At 38.7% G+C, this 25,911-nt stretch overlaps 1 protein-coding gene across 1 annotated transcript in view; it reads left to right on the forward strand.

The window, feature by feature from the left end:
- Positions 1–2,072: 2,072 nt before the first annotated feature.
- RARB (retinoic acid receptor beta) overlaps positions 2,073–25,911 on the forward strand; it is a 321,973-nt gene continuing 298,134 nt past the window's right edge. Inside the window, exon 1 of the mRNA XM_035319058.1 lies at positions 2,073–2,166. The gene's annotated coding sequence lies outside the window, so the exon portion shown is untranslated. The remainder of the gene's footprint in view (positions 2,167–25,911) is intronic.

Here is a 25,911-nt window from a genome sequence, read left to right on the forward strand (position 1 = left end):
TGCATCTGACCACTTGTATTAGGTAATATCTATGCTCAAATATAAGATTTGCTGTTTTCCTGGAAGTGTTGTTTCCTCAGAGGTCATACTGACCTCACTGGAAATGCCCGAAGGTTTGGCCTTAAGACTGCCTTTTTTCCTTGAGTTACTGATGACCAAATAATCTACATTAGTCTTTCAAGCAGTATCTCAGTCAATGAATGTAAAATAATATGAGCTCTATATATTGGCGCTTATGCGTTCAAATGAGAAACTTCAGGAGTGGAGGAGAAACTTCTTACCCTGAGTCCCTGTGCAGACATGCTTACAGGTGGTGGAAGGAAGAAGGAGCATGTCCATGGTCCGAAACAATTCCAGTCCTCCCAAACCAACTTCTTCTGTTTGTTTGTTCGTTTTTCATTACAGACAGTAAATGCTTTTTCTGGTATTTGAATCACAGCTAGCATATTGAACTCGGGCTTAGAAGTTAAGGGTCTGGTTTGGCTTTTCAGAAAGGCTACTGGAGACGGAGCGGGTAATCTGCAGCAGCACAACTAGATGCCATCCATCTCGGCTGCTGTGGGCCAGGCTGAGCGTGGCCTTTCTGCAGAGGCACAGGAGGGCTTGTGTGAGAGCTGTCATGATCACCATCGGCACTCTGCAGGGCACAGGGGCTCCTGAAGCTTCTCCCTCCGTGGGCATACCTACCTGTGGGTGGGAATGGCACGGAGAGGAGGGCAGGCTCTTGCTCAGGAGGCCAGAGTGTGGAATTTGGGGAAGAGAAATGCAATCTTGTACTCCCAAGAAGGAAGAGAGCAGCAGCTTTCTGTTCTGGCCATTATCTAGAGACCTGCTTTTCTCTTCAAAATCCTTACCAATACATGTTTTCTAGCATGGAAGTTAAAGGTTTTCGACTGCAAGAGAGCGACTTAGTAATTGGGAAGTAGTAAGCAGTTTTAATTCCCCTTTAGTTGCTCTGTGTATTTGGATTGTACTTGGGATGTGTTTTCCAGCATTGTACGCATTTAAAAGGGAAAGGCGTTTTCCTCTCTTTTGAAATAAAGGCTAAAATACAAGAGTTGTTGATGGAAGCCTAAGAAAAAGGTTGAAAATCACTGAACCTAGGTTAGAAATATGGGAGCAGTGTTGTTGTTTCTAATAAGGTTATAATATGGAAATTGCCTTGCTGATAGAGCTGTTATTTATAATAAAAAATCAGTCTGTTCTTTTGGTTTGGATTTTATGAGCCAGGTAACTGGTCAATATTGTAGAATATATATCTTTGATTTAGAGTATTTCCTGATGGAGGAAGCCAGGAGAGAAGTATTTTCAAAGTAATGTTATGAGACTTAGGGGCTAGACGGGGAGAGCACTTTGTTAGTTCAACACTCATTGTTTTACAGTACTGCTGCTGTGTAAGAGAAGCATTGAATTGTCTTTTGTGGCTATACTTTCTGCATTTTTGCCTGGTCTCAGAATTTACCATTCTTTGCTGAAGATTTTTTTTTCCCTTCCCCCTCTTGACTTTCTCTTGTCCTGCTTTTCTTGTTGGGCAGGAGCAGGTCAACAGGAGTGGTGCCTTCCTGGATCTGAAGTATGGGTAGAGGCCACGTTATTGAAATTACATTTCCATTGTTAAAAAAGGGAAAGGGTTTTGTTGTGCTGATGGTTCAGCTGCAAACTATTTCAGCTATTTTTTTCACTATTTCTCTGAAGTTTAGTTGAGTATACTGGGGGAAGTTAATTGCATATTGCATGTGCTCAGTGTTAGTGCACTTTTGACCAGCTCTGAAGTTCCCTTGGAGGCTCCACAGGGAATTTTGTCGTGAATGCCGCCTTCTTCCTTGGGTGGGAATTGAGGACAAGGTCTGTGTTGGAACTGCTAGGGATATTCATCGGGAAGAGTAACCTGAGTTCCGTTTCCAAAGACTACAATGAAACAGCACTAGTTTTTGATTTCTGGCTTGTCCATATTGGTGATAGCATTAGATCTTCCCTAATTTTGCCTTGAGTATCAGTCATTACCGATGAGTGTGTCTGCCTTTTTCATTCAAAACTATACTTTTTAATTGCTCTTTCCCATTTTTTTCCAGCATGTCAAGCTGGCTTAGGTCCTTGAAAACTACCCTGGTGTCAAGCTCCCTCTGACTATTTCCAGTCCTGAGGAGCAAAGGTAGAGTTAAGCGGGTAAGTTAAAAATCCATGCACTGAAAGAAATGAAGATTTTAGTTAGTGCCCTTTCCTTTACATGGCACTCGCTGGTACATTTCTTCCTTCAGAGTTGCGTGGTCCATGACAGCAGGCTATCAGTGATAGAGAAGGAGAAATCTAAAGGAGGGGAGTCACTTTGAAAATGTAGTAAAAAGTTAATGAATGGAGCACTTACAGGGAAAATACCAATGCAGACTGTATCAGGTAAGCACTTGAAAAGTGAAAAGTGCCCCCCTGTTGGTTTGTTCTCCTTTTAACTGTTCTCTTTGAAAAATCTAATTGGAATCACAGTTGAACTACAGTGATAAAATATGGTTTTGGTAGATAAAGTTGAAATAATACACACTTAGCAATTGGGAGTGTTGCTGGAAATAGTAGGACCATGTAAAAATGAACACAAATTCCCATTTCCTGTTTCATCCTAAGGGCAAAGTACCCTTGGTGCAAAGCCCGGGGGACCTATATAGTCATTAGCAGATGGAGGGAAACATTAATCTTCTACCCGCAAGCCTGCCCCAACACATAAAGCAGGGAGCATCTCTGTTATGAGGTTTGCTAGCAGTTGTGTTAAACATGATAGTATATTTTATAATCACAGTGCCAGCCACTCTTGCAGTTCATTGCTGTGTTTTCTTGGTACTCCGGGTCTCCGGATTTCACTTTGTCTATCCATGTGTACTGGAGTAGTGACAGTGTTTCTGCTTCTAGAGATGTGGGCAGAAGCTTCTTCCAACCCTTATAAAATTTTCCTCTTGCCATAAGCACTAGAGTACATTAAGATATACCTGAAGTACCTTTTTGTGCATGGAGGGAATGCATGATTTTTTGTGTCATTCAATCTTTCTTATTTGGCAGTAAGCTAGGAGACGATCATGGTTAATGAGGTATCTCAGCAGCGCATTTTTATGGGAGCATAGTTTAAGGGTAGGAGTATGTCCAGTCTCTGAGCTGCCTAGTGAGTACTCAGTATTTGGAAACAAACGCCAGCTGGCAGTGGTTAAGGAGTGCATGCTTATTCTGCTCGTGATAGCCAAAACATGCTCCCTGCTGTGTGCTTTTGGCAGCTTTGCATTGGCAGTATGTCTCAAATGCCAGTTGCATGTCCTCCTTTCTTCCCCATCAGTGTGTCCCATAAGGCATGATTTAGCCTAAATAAAAATGCGCCTCTGTTAGAGTTGGTAACATATGGAAAGAGACTGCTTGTTTTCAAAAATCAAAGTCCTTCTGAAACACCTCTGGTATATTATTTCCACAGTGGAAATAAAAAGATGATCATTGTGTCTTGTTGTACTCTTATTGCTATGATTTTTGTGACACTAAATTCTTAGGCATACTGCCCTGGGGGGGGGACTGTAATATTTTTAGTGGGAGCAGTGGGTGGAGTTTCACTCCTGCAGTGGCTGCATATTAATTTTATTTGAAGCTCTTACTGTACATATATGGTCAAAATATTAAGTAAAAAGTAGGGTTCTGAATATAATCATCACCTAGTATATGTCATTGTATTTGTTGAATTGCTTTATGTCAATAAACATCTAAAATAAATGTTACATTTTATTTGAAAGATACCTGATTATATGTGGGCAGCCTGAATTTTACAATCAAGTGTTGCAAATGTGCTTAGATGAATTATTTGAAGCAGTTCAGGAGTTGAGGAGTTGTGGTACACTGGATACAAGTTCTTAAGAATCCAAAGGTGAATAAATGCAGTATACCTTCCTTTGTCATTTTTATCTCTAGCAACAGTATAATAGGTGTTAAAAAAAAAAAATAAAAAAAAATCCACCAACCATAAAAAAACCTCACCGACAATGAAGCTTTTCAGTTTATTACCCCAACAACTGCATTTAAGGTCAAGTCAACCCTAGGGTAAGTAACTTGTGCTTAGAGCTTGGATTTAGAAATACCAGTACTTTAGAAATAAGTACTTATGTATTTAAGTTCCATATTTATTTTTTTTTAGACACCTGCTTTGTTTGCAGCAGATCTCGGTATTTGGCATGATCGTACTTCTCAGACAATTTAACTGTCTTTCTCTTCATTAAACCAGTGAAATTTTGTTGAGATCTGATAAGATGCAGAATTTTGAAAATCAGTTTCTCTCCTCTAATTGGACTTCCCTAGAAAAAGAAATTGTCACCTTGCGAAAATGACTCGCATTCCCAAAGTTGGGATCGCACAGCCGCTAAAAAAGGGAAGGAACAGTACACTTTGGAAAATGCTAGTTTTGTGGGCACCGTGCTTCTTCATCTCTGAAGCTTGCCTTCAGGGGCTAATTTAATGCTCCTGTTGCAGTTATGCTCTGCTGTCACAGTTAGTAAGAACAATTACGTTTTCCAGGCAGGAGTTGGGGAATGAGATAAGAAAGAGGGCCTTACTTATGACCCCTTCCTCAAATCCTTGAGCTTAGCTCAGCAGCCTCGTACCATATAGCCTAAGCTATCACATAGCTTTCTCTCTCTCTGGCAAAAAGGACTCAGTTCAGCTGCTTTCAACAGATGCTCTGGAAGGGCACATGTCTCTTTGTAAGATCTGTGTCACACACATCAGCCCGCTGTCTTGGATATTCAAGGGCACAAGCACCAGTGTTCAGGTGGCTGAATATTTTCATGGTTGTCTGTGTGGTAGTGAAGTTGGATCACAGCAAGGTTTGATTCCTGTGTTGAAAGAACGCTATTGCACACTGTTTAGGTGATTCATGCTCTAAGAAAACCTAGGGTATGACATGCAAAAAGACGTATTCTAAAAAGTAGGTTGCAAAGTCAAACCTTCAGAAGCTGCAAAATATCAATTTATCTTTTTTTCTTCAGTGTCTATAATTGATGCAGGAAGAGGAGAGATTTTGCAATCGTAATTTCACCGTATCTTAACCATTGGGCACCTGAATGGGATAACTATTAAAAAACAAAACAAAAAAACAAACAAGTGATGTGGTCGTGGTATGTAGCAAATAGCATGTTGGTATTCATTCCTGAGGAAAAAACGTTGTTCACAGAAGGCTGATCATAGTCAGTGTTAAAGTAGTATTTATGTAGGGAATAAATAGAATTGGTTCAACAGAACTTGGGTTCCACTTCGGCTAAATATATTTGCGTTATGTAAACCTAATGGAGATTCGGATGTGCAATAAGTGAGCGTGTGTAACGTGACTGATTGCAGTGAAGTTTTGGCCATTTGTGCTAGTGCTGAATTCTGCCTCTAGTCAAGTAGAAGTTTTTTTCAGAGTTCTGCCAATGCAGTTTTTTCTTGGAACAGCTTTGGGGCTTGCCAGCAGTGTTATTTCTTCTGCATTGTAGGAGCAGCTCTAGTTACATGCCAGAGTAATATGGTTTTATTTTTAAACTGAAAAATAAATGAAACCTATGTAGAAATGGAAACTTTGCTGAATGCCAGATTCTGACCATGTTATTCCCATTGGAAGGAACCAGTAGGACCACTTGTGCAATCTGCTCCCTCTTTATAGCATTATGAGGTTCAAAATATGGGAAATACTGGAAAAAATGAGTGTAAGAAAGGAAAGGCATCTGCCAATGTCTATGTCCTTTAAAATGAGTTATTATAAACTACTTGCTGAGATGTGTTTTATGCGGATATCAGGTTTGATGAGACGTCAGTTAGGGCCAGCCAGCCTGCATTTAAAAAGTTTTATTCTATGGAGAATAGATAGATAGAAAAATTTGGGAGTCTAAATATTCCTAACATAATCATAATTTTATTTAAAAACTTTGGCCCGTTTTCTTCAGAAAGTAAGTCTTATGAGCATGGAGGATCTCTCTGTCAGGGTTCTTCCTTCCCATTTTTAATGGTTATTAAACTTTTTGTCCAATGTAAACAAGCAGAATTTTAAAAAGTTAGTTACAGTAACCTAGGAGATAAAATAGATGAGGGGTGTGGGAATGGGAAATGCAGTACTCAATAAAAGATAGGTTTGCTCTAAGAGGATCTTCTTCAGATACTAACCCTCATTAAAAAAAAGGTCCTGATGCTTTGCCACCAGCGCAGCGTACAAACAGTTGGATCTGGTGAGGACTTTGAGAAGAGGCCCTAGTGACTTCAGGCAGTAGCTGACTTGCAGTTTGTGACAAGGATAGAACAGGTATGCTGTCTCATCATTGCACTGTAAGTGGAAGGCAGGGATTTGCATTATTAATCCAGAAGACTTCCTGAGTGGATCTCACCTGGAGCCTCAGCTTGGCCTCAAGCTGAACTCTTCAGAGCAGTGGCAGGCATAACTATAATCAAACTGAGTTCTTTAGCATTCATTCATCATACATGCAGGAGACAGCAGCTGCCGTTATAGCATTTTAGAAGCATATTCAGCCATAGAATGGCAAAAAGTCTAGTGAGCCCTGAAATACTTCCTAGTTTTGATAGCTTGATGTGCCACCAGGCAGCTGTGGTCTTGGTAACCCATGGCTTAAGGGTAGCATGTTGCTTAGCCCAGTTCCTCGTGTGTTTGACAGCACCTTGTTTGTAGATAAGTACAACTGGGTGCTCTTACACTCCTGATGTGTAGGGTTTTATCAGTACTTCCCAGCAATGATTCATGAATAGTGTTATTAGCAGTGCGCCTGCTAGGAAGCGCATAGGATTTGAGGATGAAGTTGTTAATTCATAGGATTGCTGCATAGACACTGGTCTGATGGACTGCCCTTCTGAACCTGTATCTGGCTGTTGATCGGGGGCTACAGCTCTGTAGCCAACATTGTACTCTGCAGAACAAAAGCTCTTACATGAGGAACTGAATTCACCTTGGGCGGTGCTTAGTTCTTCTCGACTGGAAAAGGGGATTAGTGAATTTATGTGCTGAGCAGATAGCCTGTTAGCTTGGATGGTAAGTTTTATGGATAGGCCTTCTGCTTTTTACATTTACACTGCTTTTGGGGATGGAGTTGTAGTACTACCTCTACTTGCAATTGCCTGTTTGCGTCTTTTGTCTCAATTCGTAAGATGGATCTTCACCTTGTACTTAAAAGGAGTTAATAGCCTCCTTCTCCAGGCTTTTGGGAGGGCATGGTCTGCTCTAGGAAACTTGACAGTAGGTAGAAGACATAATTTTCCATAAACTGTATTTCCTCTTTCTGAAGCCTAAAATGACCCTACCTTTACAGTTTTAGAAAGATGATGTAGATTAAGGGCATAAAAAGACATCTAGACACGAAGCTCCCACTGTCTGTATTTGGAGCATAAATCCTATTTGTATCATTGCAAATCTCCTTAATTTTTTTTTACTTGGTGTATATGGTGGGTGTTTATGGAGGCGGCAGAGAAGCTACTTTCTACTACTTGATTCTGTAATTAGAAATACACTGACTTTGGTATGAGAAGCATCAGACAATAAGTCTTGGTGATGGTTAAGTTAATTCACTTTTGGAAGTTCAATAATTCATCTAAGAAGTGTCAGCAGCTGGCTCTTGTTAATGGTAAGCCTTTCATTTCTGTTAAATCAATTGTGAATAATAGAATCCTTCAGAGAAAAATGATGAAGTAAGCATTGATTTCCAAATTGGGTGCCTGATATTGGAGCATTAATAAAATCTGGAGCAAGCAGGCAACTAGTACGTAATACACTCTGATCACCTAAGTAGTAATCAGAGAAAATCAATGATTTTTGTGTATGGTGCTAGATCTGTTAACATTTCATCTGTCGCCATTCATCATTGTGCCTATAATTTCATTTTATAATTGTTTTGATTTTTTTTTTTTTGGCTTAATAGTATGCATTGAATCAAGCACTTACCGTCAAGCTCATGTGAAACAGAAGTGGCTTTGCTGTATTGTCTGCTGTTTACTCGCTGGCTGTCATTACTGCTTTAGGTCTTTCGGTAGTGATGGTCAAAGTAATGTTTATGTATTATTAAATGAGGTTCTGTTTTCTTAGAGGGGTTCCAAGCAGACTTTGTGGAATCCTCCATTATTATCTCTCTGAGCAGTGAGGAGTTGTGTTCCTCGCTTGCCTGTAGCCATGTGCAGTTTCACAGGGGTATTTCTGACATCTCCAGTAATGATGGTAAAACTCTGTCAAACAGAAACCATTGTAGATGACATCTTCTTAACAGTCAGACTCCTGGCGTGACTTCCTCTGCAAAATCTGTGAGAGAGTAACAAGGTGGTAGAATGTCCCATCAAGGCACGGGAGGCTGTAGGTGCTTGTGCATGGGATGCCTGTGTGACTTTCAGCCTCAGCATCAGTGAGTTTTTGCAGTGCAATGTGAACGTTACATGTTTGTGGGTATGGGGGTTATTTTTTAACTCTACCAGAAGACTGGGTTCAGCGGTTTTGTTTGCTGCTGCTGGGTACTGGCGTTTTTCTGTGCTTACCACCGATCCGGTTTTGTTAAAGCTGTACTGAATTTGTATGGAAAACCACATACGATCCAGTCAACTTCCTGTTGAAGTCAATGGGAGTTTAGGCTAAAACTGGACCAGGATTTGGCCCATAAAGCATAGCAAGAAAATCTAGCAGTTATAATAAAACTCTTAAGGCAAATAAAATGTTCTAGCAGGTGTTCATAAATGTGCTTTATGCTCATAGACTCTGTTAAATGTTAATACTGAGGTCCTGCAGAAGCTGCGCATAAGGACTGTGTGAAGGAAGCAAATGTCTGTTAAATGTGCTGTGCAATATTGTAGCAAAGGTGGGTGGCAGTGCAATGCCGTGCTACCTATTAGGCTGAAATATGAAAGCTATTAGAGATTCTGCTGAATTTTCATTTTGTGAGGGAGTAGTTTTCAGGAGAGAACGTATCGTATAAAAAAGCCATGTGTTGTGCAAAACTAGAAGCGTCTTTGTCAGTGTATGCAGTTTTCTTGGATGTATACAGTGCTTATTAGGGACAACTACTAACATGCTATATTAACAATAAATTTTAAATAAGACAATACTTGAAAGGAAAATAACAGAAGGAAAGCAGCTGTATTTTTTGTTTCATTTTCCTTGAATCAGGTTTTTCATATTGTGTGGGTTTTTTTTGTTTCATACCTTAGACTAACTCATAGAAGTCCTAGCATAGCCCTAAATATGTTTTAAGATAATAGGCAATTGGCTGGATTTTAAACTTAGATCTGTATGGCTCTTAATATTTTTTTCAATTCATCACTTGACCATCAAAGCACTGTTCAGATAAGGTAGGTTGACAGAGTGATGTTTGTTTTAAATTTCCAGGAGCTTTCTGGTCATCCTCCTTTCAGGTTTACAGAGAAGCATCTGATGGCTTTTTGAGTGTGTTTTTGCAGCATGTCCTGAATGCTGGTAGCTTGTACTGCCTTGGTTTCTTGTAGTAGTTAGTTTCATTAGGATTCAGGTCAAACCCATGGGACAAAAAATATCCATGTGTACTGGAGGCAGTTCTTAAAATGACACTGTGAAAGCAGCAGTCATTGTTAGAATGTGTTTTGTTGGTGTGTGATTAATTGACTGAGTTATCTCATCAATGCTCAGGCATTGTGTTGCAGGATAAAAGCAACCGCATATTACAAAGATACTCTCTTTCCCAGTTAACTTCTTAATTTTCTGTGCTAAAGGAGAATTCATTAGGTGGTCGGTTTAGCTTGGAAAACCCAAAGACTGCTGAGTGAGGGGAGGTCTTTCACATGGCATTTAGATCTATCAAGTTACAAGCATTGCAGCTGCCCTGGTATCGCATGCTGCTATTAAAATGTCCAGATAATGTCAGAAAGACTCTTCCAGTCTTGCTTCGGTCTTGCCCTCAGTTGTATGTTCCCAGCGGTGGCAGTCCTGGCACTTTTTCTTTTTAGCTGACGTGGGTCTCAGAAAATTTGCTGCATTCTACCTTGTAAAAAGGATTCAAGCATGCACTCTACCAGTAAATTCTTGTCATTTTCTTCATGAACAAAACTGCAGGACCACAGAGTGGTGGGACTTATTAACCTTCTCCTCTGCAGTAGTGCTGTGCTAGAGTGCTTATCAATTTCCAGAGCAAAGCTGAGAATCACCTGGGAGACTGGGAGCTCTAATATGCAGGGGAGTATCTTTTCTTGTAATTATTACAGGACAAGGAGGCCTAACAGGGGAAAAAATAAAGACTGGAAACTACTTTTAATCAAGTGGAAATTATGTCAGTACTTCTTCTGTAAGTTGTGGCACTTCTAGACTGGTGATATTCATGCAGAACTTTTAATCCTTGCAATACGTTATGAATGCACTGTGTGAGAATTAAATGTTAATTGAGGCCATTATTTTATGAGTGGACTACTTATATAGTAAAGTTATTTGAAGTAATGGGCCATGAATGCATTTTGTTTATTAACTTCACCAGTGCTCATTCTTCTATATCTCTTCTATCACAGAGCACTAGTTTTGAAATGGAAGTCTATCCAGTGACATTAAGACCTGCAAGATGCACATCATGTTACTTACAAACAGTGTATTTGGTTGATTTCAAGGTATTTAAAAGCATATAGTCAAAGCCTTTGGGAGATGGAGCTTTCAGCTGTCTTCCCATCTGAGAAAAATATAGAAGAAAGGCATATATATATATATTTCTGTTTAATACTTACTCAAATCAGGTGCTTAAATGGTCTCCATTTTAAAGATAGGGAAACTAACGTAAGGAAAATAATTTACTTTGGTTGGGATTAGGAAGGACTATCTGTCAGACAAGGAAATTAAACTGAGATCCCCTAAATGTCAAGCCAGCTCCATAACTACTGGAATATCTTTCCTTTCTCTTCTAAAATATCTGTCAGAAAGGTATAGCATAGTGTCGAATTTGTAGAGTTTTCATATGACAAGGACTTTATGGCCCTGAGGTTGTGAATTCCCACAATTTGTATACATTCGTCACACTTTGAAGTTGAGAATACTGTATCTGTTATTAAATCTGCAAAAGAGACAGTGTCAAGCCAACATACTTGTAATAATATTTTGGATTTCCTTCTTTAATTGTTTAACAAAATTAATATGAACATTTTAGCTATAAAGTTGGACAGCTACAGCAGGATGTGATTTAACTGGCTCTTCTTTCAACACATTTTGGCAACCTTTACGATATGCAATGTTATAAAAGTCCCATTTATCTGTCATGTAGCTTTCCCACACTTCCTTCATTTCCAGTTATTTATCTGTTGTTTTTTAAAAGGCCAAGCTCAAAGTGCTCTTCAGTTCTTGGCTGTGATAAAATGCAATGCAAGGCAAAAATTTGGTGTGCCTTCTTCGCTCATCAGAGATTTTTGGGCTTCAGCATGAGTGGTGGTTACCTTACAAACTACAAGATGCCCTGTGTAACCACAATGTCCTTCTACTCAAGTACATTACATCTTGCCATGGTTTGCTGTATGGTTTGAGAGACCATTTTTTCAGTTCAGTCTTTTGCTTGTAGTGTCCAAAGTCCATTCTGGATACTTCTGCCCAAGTAAGAAAATACTAGGAAGTTGCCTGCATACCCATGCTAAACTCTAATTTTCTAGTAAAACTATTTTTTTTTTCTGGCCTGCTGCATGCTTCTGACATTTTGTAACGTTTGGCCTTCTCTGTATAACTGCATTTAGGCTCTAGACACTTGAGCATTTCCAAATGAATAGAGCAGAAGGAGCCACCTGTTTATCATGGGGGAGGGTTGTATTTATATAATAGTTGCATGATAATGAGCAGTGACGTGGAAGGAAATATATAGAGACACTACATGACAGTTTAATGAGGTTTAAATACCTTTGGGTATTTACAGGCTTTTATGGCAGTCTGTAGTGCTCTCCTACAGCGAGACCGTTTGTTAGCTCGCGTGTGTTGTTTTGTGCAGTTCTGGGTGGAGCAGTAAGGAGAGCAGTCATGGCAGTGAAGACCTGGTGAAACCACTTGCTGCGTGTACCCGCAGAACTGTGCCAAGGCTAAAAGCCTTCAATTCTGCCCCCAATGCTGGGGCAGGTTTGGCTGCCCTACTCAATTATAGAATTGAGTATCATCTGTTTTCTAACAACGTGTTGTTTTCTACCCCTTGGTAATGGTGTGGTGTCTGGAGTTCCTTAAGCTTAGAGGGCTTTTGCAGGCCACTTGGTGCAGAGTTGAGATGGCGGGATGCAGCAAGCCAAGACCAGTGATAAATGATAACTTCAAAACAAAACCAAAAGGAAGCCAACAACAAAAAAAATACAACAAACATGCGAGTACTGAATGAAGTCAAGATTAAAGTAATTTTTTCTAGATGACTTGAACAAAAAGGCAGCTTTTATTGTTTTAAAAGAAGAATGCGTAATAAACTCATCTCCTAAAGATAAAAGCTATCACGCACAAAACCATGATATTGCATCGGATACCAATTACTGTGGTTTCTTAATGTGCTTGTGTTTTTTGTTTTTACATTTATTAAATATTTAGAAGTTCAACTGTAGATATTTTTAATCAAAATCAGAAATTTCTCACAAAATGGGTGATTGCATCATTTGCACATTTATATTGTAAGACATTTTAACAATATAAGCATTTTTTCATTTAGACAGCAACCATAATAAATTGAAATAAAATTCAGCCTTGATTGATGTTCTGTGTGTCATGTACAGGGCAAGTCCCATCTATTAAATGTGGTTTGCCAAGGCAGCAATATTAGTAGCATTTGAATGTTTTTCTTATTAAGGAGAAAAATGGTCAGCAACATCAATACCGTCTGCTCCAAAGACCATGGTAAATGGAAACTGCCTGCAGCACATTTGAATTCCTCACTGTATTTGGGATGAAGGTAGGATGCAGGCAGTGAATATTTTTTTTTTTTTTTGAAAATTAGGATAGACTATTACAGTTCTTAGGATGAAAGAGGGAGGCTGATTACAACATAATGGAGTGTACCATATTCATCTCTTTGAAATATGACCTCACTCGGCCTTTTCCATTTTACAATCGATTCTCTCATTCCCTTAATGAACCTGTGCATTCATGAGTCTTCCTTGGAAGTATGCACATGAAGTATTACAGTACCAAAGAGTAATTGTCTGACAAGGAAGTGCAAGTAAAGTGTCTCTGTTGTAGTCTTGTTCAATAACATTATGGACCGTTAATGCATCACATCAGATACCATATTGTTTTGTTAAAAATTATGCAGCCATATTTTTATTAGTTGATCATGGTTTTTCTGAAATGGTAGCTTTACAAAACTGGTTTACATCATCTGGCTTTATTTCTTTACAAAAGAGTATGTATGTGCAAGAGGTGAGCTATCGGGAAGGTACTCCTACAAAGCCAGTGCTCTGTTACCAGATATTGAAATTGAATACACTGTAATGTTATGTGAAAGATGGATGGGTTCTTTAAGAAGAAAAATGTATAAAGTTATGTAGAGAATGAGTGGAGCTACCATAATTTAAAAATGCAGTTTTTATAGGATCGAATAAATACCTAAAAACGTGATTCTTTTATTAGTGTCTTTTGGCTATTGATGTGATTAAATGTAAAATAAGTGAATACTGTTAATTATTGTGTTGTATGTTCTATGTATGTATTTTTGCATTTTTATGTAAATATACAGTTTATAATCAGAATCTATAAACTATATTTATATTTAAACTGCATATATATACACGTGTATTTAGTTTTATTATTAACCCATAGCTGTGAACTGCCTGTTCACCTTTTCAACTTGCTCCAAAAAGCAAAGCCTCCCATTGGGCCATCCTCACAAATACAGAGCAACCTGGATTGCACCCAGGATCAGCATACAAGCACAGAGTTCGCTCTCTTAACATCAATGAAATCTGAAGAGCAGGAAATGTTGGACAGGCCCTTTCTTGCCTCAAACTTGCCCTAGTCACAGAACTGCCAAGAAGACTGAGCTGTGCTGGAAACCACCCAGGGGTGTTGGCAAAACCTTATGGAAAGACATTGAGACTAAAAAACACAAGCAAAATACGTCAAATGCAGAAAACTTGTACAAGTTTGAAAATCTTTGTAGTGACAATTTAATTGAAATTCTAAGCATATGATGTATCACCACCAGCACTGACTTGATAGAAATGACCATGAAATAAAGATTGAGCTCAGAGCAAAGCAGAAGCCCTGTCTGTTATGTCATAAAGATAATTCATCATGTCTGAAAACAGTGTTCCCTTTTCATTGGGCCAAAGTCAAGTGTCCTAAGGTGTGAAAATCGCCTTGAACAGCAGACCTGTTCTGGTCATGTACTGTTGCTCAGGTCCAGAGATAAGAGACAAGTAAAAGTAGGGTTCATTTTATAAAACCTAAGTTAAAGGCAAAACTCAAGTTTTTGATCACATTAGATGTTTTAGAAGTTGCTTATTACTTTGGAATAATAATAAAAAAATGCAAATGTAAGAAATACTTCCTCTTCTTTTGATTCTGTCTTTCACTTTTGATGAAAGTATGCTGCACATTGTATTTGTTATAAGCACATTCTTCATTTCTCTTTCACTTTGCCTTTCTTTCTTAACTTGATCTGCAGGACTATGGATTTTGTTGTGTTGTAGTGGTTTGTTTACTTAGCATTAATATAGTTGATTCCATGCAGGTGGAATCAGTCTTTCCTTTTCTTTCTTTTTTTTTTTTTTTTTTTTAATGTAAAAGTTATTTGGAAACATCTTTTTGTTGTTGTTGTTGTTGTCACTTATTTCTTTGCTTTGTTACAAGAACCTGCAGTATGCTGGCAGGATGTTTCCTTATGGTAGGAAGTTCATGTGTACTATTAGGGTTCAGCTGAAAACAGGTAATTGGGGTGTCTGTTGGGGAGGGAGGGGGAGTGTTTTAGTTTTTAAAGTGAAAAATGCTATTAAATTGCTGGTTTTGTTATCTGGAGAGTTGTGGCCGGGATGGTTGAAAATTCAATCAATTTAATCCATCCAATTTATTGCCAGTTCTTTTTTTCCTATGGTTGCACGGGAGCGAGACTTCTGTCAGACAAAGAGTTTGGTGATACAGAAAGTGGTTTTACCTGGAGGTTGCCCAGAAGCCGGTGTCCCTGACTGCATCTAGGACAACCTGCACTAGTACACTGTCAGTTGCTTCTGCTTTGGGATATAAACTGTGCTTGTGGTATCTCTGCGAAGTTTGAGCATCTTCATTACCTCATCGTTCATATAGCCCCACGCATTCTTCTGTTTTCAGCAAGTGCTCTGCGTCTCCTGCATGCAAAGTGACTGAAGCCCATTCAGAAAGTACATATGCTTTGGGGGGTGCTTGACGACCAAAAGACCAAGGCTGATGACAGTGGGATTGAATACGCATTTATTTAAGGTCTTCCATGAACGGGAATGAATTCATATCGAAATGCCTTTGAGTAATGAAGAACAAAATGGTCTGTTCAATACTGGGTTGCATACTCAACAGAGGACTTGAGGATAATTTTTTAACCTGTGTTAGTGATAAAGAAAAGTGAATTGTTTGCTCATCTGCATCTGATTGGAAACATGTTATATCAGGTCTTCACAAAACAGAAGCTGTAAAGAGCAAGTACCTTTGTCCTGATCCTTGTCGGACCCATATCAGGACAGCTTGCTGGGAGGGCAGCTAGAAAGCCTCACCCAAAGCTGGCTGAGCAATTAATTGTCTACTGTTACTAAGTGGACTTAAGGAAGCTTTTGGTTAAGGTCTGTCTTTCACAAGATTCATGTGTACTTAGATAATTCACATATTGTATTTGGTAGATAACAGGAAAAAGGAGCCATCATTTTTCTACAGGAGGATTTAGCAATGATGTTGAGGGGTTAAACGCACAAAGAAAACCATATTCTCAGTTACCTATTCTTCATCTTTTCACTGTCCAGACGTTTAAAAATAAAGTTATCTTGGTTACAAAAAAAAAAAAAGTTGAAATGAAAATACTTTTTTTTTTTTTTGAGTTGATAAGGTTCATGCATTTTCATGTTTTTTACGTCTCAGTCATATGGCTGAGAAACTTTAATTTTTAAATGAAAGTTGGGATGGGTAAGTAGTGATAGTAGTACAGCAAAAACTGGGGACTATGAAAATGTCATGGAATTGGCAATTTGTTACATGAAGTCTGAAGGAATAAGTTGTGATTGTGAGGAGAAGAATAGAATCCAGTGAAGAAAGGAAGCTACATTCTTGCTCTCCATCTCACTTTTACAGCTAGCATTTTATCATATTGATCCACTCTAGAAAACAAGTAACTTATTATTCCTTCTTTAAGATACTAAATCCAAAATTGCTTCTCTTAAATACTCTGTGATGGTGGGGCCTACATTTTAAGTTACTGGACTGCTTTGCTTACCTAGTTCCAGTAACATTTGTGGTTTATTGCTTGTTACTGCCCTGATACTTTAAAGGTGATGCTAAGTATTAGGGAGGTGCAATGTATTCCCTCCTTGGATCTGTTCAGATGCTGTGTTTATAACAAAAGAGATCAATGCTATTTTTGCTTTGGAAAGCTATTTCTTAAGTTAGAGATGACCATCTGATACCGTGCTTTTAGAAAGAAAATATTCCCATAGGAGTATTTCTGAATCAGTGATTCGAATGATTTTAGATGGAGGCACAATAGCTGAAGTAAGCAAGGACAAGCTGCTAAAAATGTGGAAGTTTTAAAAAAAATTGAGAAAGGAATCTAAATTTAGGGCTATCTGCTATAAAATTGTGTCTGACCCATTGGAGCAATTTCTTACTGAAGGCTGACTGCAACCTAGTGTACCAAAGAACTCTTAAAATCACAGAAATGGAAGTGCTTTCTTTATACATCTTAGGTACATTTGTGAGCTGACATTTAGATGGATATGGGTTTTGTGGGGGGCACTTGTGAGCTCTTAGAAACATTGCTGTTTTCAGGATTTTGAGTTTATATGACTGCCTTTTGGGGCAAACATTTTTTTCAATGGGAGTGAGTTTCACTAGTATGTAATATTTCAAGCTGGATTATTGCCCCACTAAGGACTGAGAAGAAAGCAGATGCATCAGTTGTTTGTGGTAACAGCAGCCAGGCAGGCTTAGGGAAGTATTTGAGAATTGATGATTTACATCAAGCAGGATCTCTCCTTTTCTTTCTGGGTTATATTGCTGGCTCTTGTAATATTCCACTCTGTTCTGTATGAAATCTCTCGCAATAGAAAGCTTTTGTTGGATCATAGGCTGGCTGTGGAAGAAGAGGCACCTTCCTCAGAAAAAGAGGCAAGGGTACACAAGGTGATAGACTGTAGTAGTTTTTCTCTTGCGAGTATGCTGTCCCCGTCTGGACGCCTACCTGGGCAGCCTGCTGTAAGGAACCTGCTTTGGCAGGGGGGTTGGACCCGATGATCTCCTGAGGCCCCTTCCAATCCCTCAATTCTGTGATACAGCTAGATCTGACAGAATAGTTAAACCAGACTATTGTTTTGTGCTAGAAGTGGCTAAGGAGTTGAAAGAACTTAGGCATAATACAAAATGAGTTGGAGGAAGGCTGAGGAATTCCAGGAGTGTCCAGCAAAGCTCGGGGAATAGATACTGTGATGGTAGATGGAATTTTGCAGCTGACAAATGCAAGTAAAATCTTCCAAGTACGTAATTTGATCTAATTGCATGTTGCTGAATATTAAATTAACTACGTTTGCTGCAGAAAAAAAGATAGGCTTTTGTATGGCTCTTGTAAAATGGTCATTTCTGTCTTTTTAAAATTTTTATTTTTATAAAAGGTTAAAAGAGCCATGTTCCCTAGATAGTAGTTACCACAGGTTCACATCATGATGCTATTTAACAGGAATGCTGCACTTGTTCTGCAACACTTAGGAAAATTCAGAAAAAAACTAAGGATTTGGATGAACAGAAACGATTGGTGGCATTTGAAGGAATTCTCCATGACAAGGTAGTGAAAGAATGAGAGGTATCATAGGCAAGAGGATGAGCAGTCAGGGGGAGGTTTGTGTGTAAGTAAATCATGTTTTAACTTACAGCAAGAACAAAGAACTGCATCGAAAGGTAATAAACGGAGATAACTGACTGAAACATTTTTTCAACATTTACGATACATAATTCAGGAATTTGTGGCAAAATAGGTATCTTAGTCTAAATGCATAAATTAAAAAAGAAAGACATTTACATGTGTATTTGGAACTTAAACATTAGCATGAGTTGTGCTAACACCCTATATATCCCCCCATTCAAGGCATAGATAGGAAAAAAATCACCAGTTTACAATGGGCAGGTCGTTGTGTACTTGTGTATATAAGTCTTTCTCCCCTCTGGTATGAGTCCCTGTTAGGGCCAGAGGTTAGATTAGACAGACCACAGATCTCCTTAGTCTGTCTGTCCATTTTGATCGGTGCTGTTTTTTCCAGGATTCTTACATCTTTATGCATCTCCAGTGCAAGAAAGTATGCAATTCTTCTATGAATACTGAAGTCTCAAGGTTCTAGTAATTTAAGAGAAGAAATGGCCAAAAAAAAAGGGCAATTCCTCTCCTGTGAATAAGCACTCAAAAAAAATCTGATTAAAGGATGTCTGATAAATATCTGCTGATATGCATTTATCTAAATGAGAGAGTATTCATGTAAATGTCCTTAAGGAAAGAAGATTCAGAGTAGCAAAGTCAATCAAGGATTCACTGCACAGTTGTCAAAAGTATATTGTGGAACGGAGTGTGTACTCAAATGTATGCATGTGTTAGCTGAGTTTGGATTTTGTTTCTTCCCACAAAAAAATGGCACTGATTTGGATCAGTCTTAAATCCCAGACTGTTGTAGCTTGTGTATTCTGAAACCAGGTAGGTGTGTGGAACTTATTCAAGTCCAGTAGCTGTTATGAATATATATGCATTTCCCAGGGCAGTGAGCACAAGCAGCTGCTGCCCATTCATAAATATCCTTGTTCTTCCTATATGTAATGGGACTCAAAAGACATTCCTGTTCTCATGGCTCGGGCTGCGTTTGCAGTGAAACTGCATATATTGTGTAGTGTGTAGTTACAGGTTATTGCATTTGCTTTTGTTACGGTTTCTTCTGGGTAATCAGCATTTCAGCCGCAACTCCCTGTATTTGGAAAATGCGATGCTCGTAGAGAAGAATCTGATTTTCTTTTCTTGGGGAAAAACCAGCGGAGTCACAAACAAGTGATTGCACCAAAGCTATATGGAAATTTGTTGAGGTTGGAAGTTGAGGTGTGTCCTTCCTTAATGCAAAGTTCCCCAATATTCCTTCATAGCTTTTCATCATTGCCTAGGGGTTGTAGCTGTTTGTGTGTTGGAGGATTTTACATTCACACAGGGTGGAACTGCCTTAAACACACTCACCATTTCCATCTTGAAAATAAGGGGAAGTTAGGTGATGCATAATTTTCCTGCTTACTCAGTGTGAGAGCTGGGTTTTGAAAGCCAGGTCTGGCTCTAGTTGTAAGCTTCTGTTTCCCGTCCATGTGTTCATAAATACTTACTGAATGTGACTTGCTGCTGAGATGATGTGGCCAGACCTAGACCCTGGGGTTGATCAGCTTAGCAGCATGCTTTGTGAAGTGACATCCTTTAGATACACGGTCTTCCTTTCACTTTTAAACACGTAGCGGTGATTTTCTCCTCAGAAGGTGATCGGAGGTGGAAAGCTGTAAAAATGGAAGGATGCTACTGCAAGAGATTATGGTGAACGTTCTCCCCTGTGCATGTGTAACTTCTTTTGGCGTTAAGGGAAGCTGTTCTCACACTGAGGATAGAATAGAGCCTTTCATTACGATCGAAGAGCCAACCAAGGAAGATTTTTAAAATATGTATGTATAGGAACAAAGCCTCCTGCTGCTCCAAAGCAGTTCCCTTTGCAAAGCACAATGGTAAATGATGTTACTTCTGCAGTCATTGTATTACCAGGGGATATTGTTTATGCTGTTGCATTTATTGAGACTTGCGAAATACAGCTCTGCTTGATGAGGTGGGCCAGTAGCGTTGCAAAAGGCAGCGTGCTGTGCTGGTTTTCTGCTGGCTCAGACCTCGGATGGTTTAGTTGGATAGTTTTCCACAGCACGTCACTGCTGACCAGCCCCTCCGGCTGTGGAGCAGGAAGAGTAGTGAGGGCTGTGCTTCGGAGGGAGTGGAAGTGTACTGGTAAATACATATCTGACAGATCTTCCTGGTAAGTGCGGTAATTCCTGTCTCATCTTACAGGGTGTATTTAAGGTATAACATTGCTTCTGCTTACTCCGTGTTGACTGAAGGGGCTGTAGCATGTCTGTGAGGTCCTATTTTGTCTTTGAATAGTAATAAGCCTTTTAGTACAACATTGCAACGCTGCAAAAATAAAAACAAAACTAAAAGTTATTTAATGCTTTTTGAAAACACCGTTCTTCATGAATAGACAAGTCCATCTTGCATAACTTTTTTAATAGCTTGCAACAGTATGTTAAAGAAACTCAGGTATATCACTGAGAATTTCCCCTCCAACAACTTATATTTTTCTTAATAATAAAAATCTTGGGGAGGCAGTTTTTTTTTTTTTTTTTAACAGGCTGAGAAGTAGCAGAACCTTCTTGGGATGTGAGTCTTGGTTGGGAAAGCTTTAGAAATTCACAGCTGAGGCAGGTGAGACACCAGACTCACCAAAAGAGGTAAGGCAGGAAGGGAAATAAAAGTGGTGGTGTTTCCCAATGAGCTTTTGTTTCCTCTACAGATCTGTCAGCTCACTGCTGCCTAAATTCCTCTAGGGAATGTGTCATTTGTGATCGTAAAACACAGTTCTATGTCAGATGATCATAATACAGTCTGTGTGCTTTCAGGTAGTGTTTGTGAGCTCTGGAAAGGGACTGAACTGCTTTTTGAAGCAAACCTTGATGTGAGGATGCTCTCACAGATTGTGCCTGTGTGTCCTGTGCCACCTCACTTCATTTGGTAGGGCGCATTACATCTGCGAAGCACTGTTGTGCTTTCCTTACTTTTTGCATGTGCTGTCAGGGTAGGTAACGAGATGGCGCAAGGTGATTTGAAATCTTCAGGCTGCTGCTGGCATCTGAGGAGCCCCTGGATTTTTTTGTTTTATGTCATTTTACTGCCGATATTTCTGAGATGTGCTTCTGCTCACTGAAACTTTGGGTTGCATAAAGTACATATAGCGTCTTCTTGCTTGTTAGTAATAAAACTTCCATTACTGAAAATAGAAAACATTGCTAGAAAGTCATTTGATTTTTTTTATTATTTTTTTTTATTTTGGCCTGGAAAACCATTCAGTTATTTTCATGCACATGTTCAGTCGGCTCCACTTGTCCAGGTACCTGAAGTCACCAGCGCAAAATCAGGTTTGTGGAGCTCTATGGCACGGTAGGGGTGAAGTTAATTTCTGTAAATGAGCATTCAAGATTATTTTCAGCAACAGAGTGTGCCCTGAATTTCCTGAGAATTTCAACATTAATTTTTGTTGAAAAATCCCTTTTTTGGGTGCTGCTGTGAATATTAAAATTACTTTCCCATTACACTGACAGGCATCTTTTGAATTATCATAATCTGACTACTGATTTTTTTAAAAACTTTCCGTGTTTTTAGTTAAATATTTAAGATGTTGTGAGGTGGTTTGTGGTTATCTAAATGGAATGAATTTAAGTAATGATTTATATACTCAGAGGAGTGACCTTGTATATTCTGAAATAAGCAGTAACATAGCTAATTAAATAATGAATGCCATGTAGACTGGGCCATGCCAAAATGTCTAGTGATTTGCATGTCAAATATGTGAAAGCTCTTTAATAATGGGAAATGATTAATTAAAAGGCTGTTATGTTTGGAAGAAGGAAGTAAACTGAGCTAAACAAGCTCCTTTATCTTTAGTGCTATGTTAGAAAATATAAGAATACAATTTCATGTGTTTATCTTAAATTACTTAAAGCATCGACATTCATGGTTACTCGACATTCTGGTCCTCTTTAGATTTCAGAGTCAAATCTAAAAAAAACGTTACTTCTTCATGTTTTAGGAGAGGAACCAAGACAGTTATTGGCTATCTGCACCGAGTGCCCTGCTCTTGAGTATGTTATTCATCCATATATAAAACATAACACACATACACACATAAATATATATGGGTGAATAAATATGTCTTCAGATATATGGATGAATGAAATATATATAACATTGTAAGATATTAAATAGTGATAGATAATATAATAATAAATTATATGTATTTTCCCCTAGATTAGACACCTTGCTTAGGTCTGATGCTGAGTTGTATTAAAGGTGTTTTGTTCTACTCTTGATATCTTGACAGTGTAAAGGTCTTAACAATTCCTTTCTTCTACTTCAGTGATGTAAAATAACCTTCTTAATAAAAGTGAAAATTTGGCTTAAGGTTTTAGGTTGTAATCTCCTTTGTGTTTGAAAGTCTTTGCATCCTTTTTCATGATTTGTCTCTATTAGAGAACAGTTTAACTGTAGGAAGGATGTGCATCATTCATTTACTGTGAGGCTAATGTTGCTGTTTCTCAGCAAAAACGTCATTTGTATCACCGCATATTGTGCTCTTAAATAATATTTAATTCTGTGACCTCAGTTCAACATGCCTTCCCAATTGTCCATTAACTCTCATCGTTGAGCAGAGGCAGTGTTTGCTGTATAGATACTAGGAAGAATTAGATAAAACTGAGAGAGGTTTCAGAATTATGGTAAATTGTATGTTTGTCTCCTATTCTAGCATTCCTTTTAATAATTTGAATACCATGCAGCCTAAGAGGTGAAAGTCAAGACCTGAAAATAGGGAAGGGCTGAGAAGAGGAAGAACAAACCTTTGCATGTGCTAAGATGCAGGATTGAAAGTCCTGTCAGGTTATATCACCTTACCACACAATTGCTCTCATTTAGTCAGTAATGAGTAATTATTAAGTATGAGTTGAACATCTTGGGTCTGTTCCATTTCTTGTCACAGCAAACCAGCTTTCATATTCAGCTGTTGCACAGCCCTTGGATAGAACAGTGGTAGTCATTTTAGAAAAATTTGAGTTGTCTGGACAAGTTAAGACATCATCTTAACACATTCCGCCTTCCACCTTTGAAACTTGTGAGAGACGGATCAGACGGAGGTTTCAGCAGCCAACAAGCTGCAAGGAGCATTTGAATAAAATAAATGAGTAACTTGCATGTAGCTAAAAGAGTAAGGAAGGCCCATATACTTTGTTGCTCTAAGGAAGAAAGGTCTGCAGATTTCTTTTTTCTTCATCTCTCGCTGTTTTGTTTCTCACTTCTTCTGTTTTTTGTTTGTGTTTTTTTGTTTGTTTGTTTGTTCCTGTTTTTTTTTTTTTTTTTTTTTTTTTTTTCCAGTGGCCTTGATGCCCTTTCTTACGTGCCGGTTACGAAACTCATTGATGATAGCATTGCAAACTTACAGTCCCTCTGCAGCTGCCAGCTCAGTCCAGCAGATCCTCCCTCTACTCTTCCTTCCCACATGCTCGAGGCCTTGGTGTGCCTTTTTTAACGTAGGTGCAATGCAATAGTTAAGTTTCTCTTCAACACCTGTTAACACATTTGATTCCTTTCACAACTCTGTTTTCCAGCTTTGTGAAGCTTTCACTGTAGGCAAATGTTGCACATTTGGGGCTCGGTCTAAGATTCAAAATAATTTTTTATGTCAACATACTGCTGTTCACACGTTTAGAACAGCTTACAATTTTTTAAGGATGGATACACGTAACAATAAAAGGTGCAGAATGTCAAAAGGGACAGGTTTAGAGCTGATCTGAGCAGTGGTGTTCACTGAAAATGGTTTTACCTGTTTATCCCAGCTCAGGGTTTCATCCGTATCTCCAGATTCCTTGCTTTTGTACCTCTTATGTCACACCGTTCGCTTCTTTGGCTGAAATCATTAGTGAGTTGTCACAGCTCGCTCTTAAAAGTGGTATGTCAAATGCCAATTTGGTTTGTTTCATTTGTTTGACTTGCTTAGATTCTTTACCACAGGGTGCAGGAGTTTGTTTAGAAAAAAATAAATTAGCTTTTATGTTGGTGAAGTTGCATGTAAGAAAGGGTTTTTCTGGAACAACTAACAACTACTAAAAGCTGCTCTGAGAAATGTATAGCTGGTTCCATTTTTCAGTGGTTATTCTGAAAACTAATGGTGATCACATCACTTTGTAACATATTTCCTTAGTGTATGCTCATCAGGGGCTTCAGATTTTTCTTTTTCCTCCCTAAATAATGCTGTAGTGAAGAGTAAAGTTGTTGGCTGTAAATATAGGCTGTATACTTTGCAAACAGTTTTTGCTGCTACACACGTGCCAGCCTGTGCAGGTTTCTCTGATCTGTGTGAAAGCCAGACAGGCTTCCTGGGGAAGCTGTGAGCTCTTGCAATGCCATGGAAGCTGTGCTGGTGTTCAGCTCGTCATTATCACTGGAGGATCTGCTGTATGTTTCCTATAGTGTTTCACCTAGATCTGTATGACTGATTAATTATTGATTCATTAATAAGTAACAGGCACAACTGTTGATCCTGAAGGCTTATTTCCAGGAGTGAGATAACCTATTGCTGACATGTAGGCAGGGGCTCTGGTGCTCTCCTGGTTTCCCTCTGCTACCTGCTAGGGTTAGCCATTCTCCATGGGAAGAACATGAATTAATGCAATCCACTATGAAGCAGTGTTCAGGCCTGTGTATTAACTATAGCTGGCATGGTGGCAGTGGGTTTTGGTTTTATCTACTGTATAGACCTTCACTGCACTGCTAAAATTCAGCCAATGGTAGCCACAGGACTTCTCTGCATGTTGTTGTATGAGAACTCTTCTGGTTTGTACTGGCACTGGCAGATAAAGAACAGTATAACCCTGCTTTTGGGATAGTAAGCAAGCATGCACACCTTCTAGGCTACATCTCCACTTCCTTGCTATCCTTATTGTAAGCAAGATTTGCATACTTAATTCTTTGCACTTATTGAAAATCATATCCCTTTAGGTTTGACAGCTTTCCAAAGAATATTTTAGATTTCCCACACTGATTGTGGGCCATATGTTAGTGCTAATTATATAAATGAGACATCATAGAATAGTGACATGCTTAAATGTTCAGTACTTTAAAGAATTACACAAATGAATGCTAGCTTGGGTAAGTGCTGGAAGAAGAAAAGAACTGCAGGCTTTGAGTGGATGTCAGTAGCTTAGCATGGGTATCCATTGTCTTTGTCTGTAAGAAGTTGCTGACACTTTGCAGGTTTTGTCAGGCTTCTTTAAGCTGCCACAGTGCAGGAAAAAAATTACTTCCTTTTTGCACCTATGGATATGCCAGAGATTCATCTTATGTTAAAACGTATGAAATACTGAATGCTGGTAGCCTCATGGTGCTGTTACAAGTAAACATTAAACGTGGGGCTGTAAATGAGTGTTTCTGCACTTTTTTGCACCGTAGGTGTTGATCTGAGGTGGGGTGTCTCATATACAATTTATTTTGGGTCAGTTTATAAAGGAATTAACCATGAAAGAAAAAGGTAGCGGGGAAAAGAAATAGTTGGAAGGTGAGAGCTATAAACTGAAAGCTTAAGCACCAAGGAAAGGATTTTATAAGGTGGTTTTCATTAACAGTAATGGGACAGTGTGCTGGGTATTATCCATGAATTTAATTTTTCTTTTTAACTAGAATCTTGTTCAAAATATACAAATCTAGTACATGCTAATGCTGTTATATTATTTTTTTCTCCCAAACTGTAATGCATAAGACAGTAAACGTAGCGTCACAGAAAGTAGATTGCTCAAAAGTTCTGCCTTCATAGTTAAAAATGAAATATGTATGCAGGCTATGCATGCAGGGCTGGTAAGCCAAAAATTATGTCTGGTGTAAGCTATTTCTGTACATCTAGTTTTAATGCTGATGTATATTTAATTTCCTGGCCTGTTTT

This window comes from Oxyura jamaicensis, chromosome 2 (assembly GCF_011077185.1).
Source record: "Oxyura jamaicensis isolate SHBP4307 breed ruddy duck chromosome 2, BPBGC_Ojam_1.0, whole genome shotgun sequence".
Lineage (NCBI taxonomy): Eukaryota > Metazoa > Chordata > Aves > Anseriformes > Anatidae > Oxyura > Oxyura jamaicensis.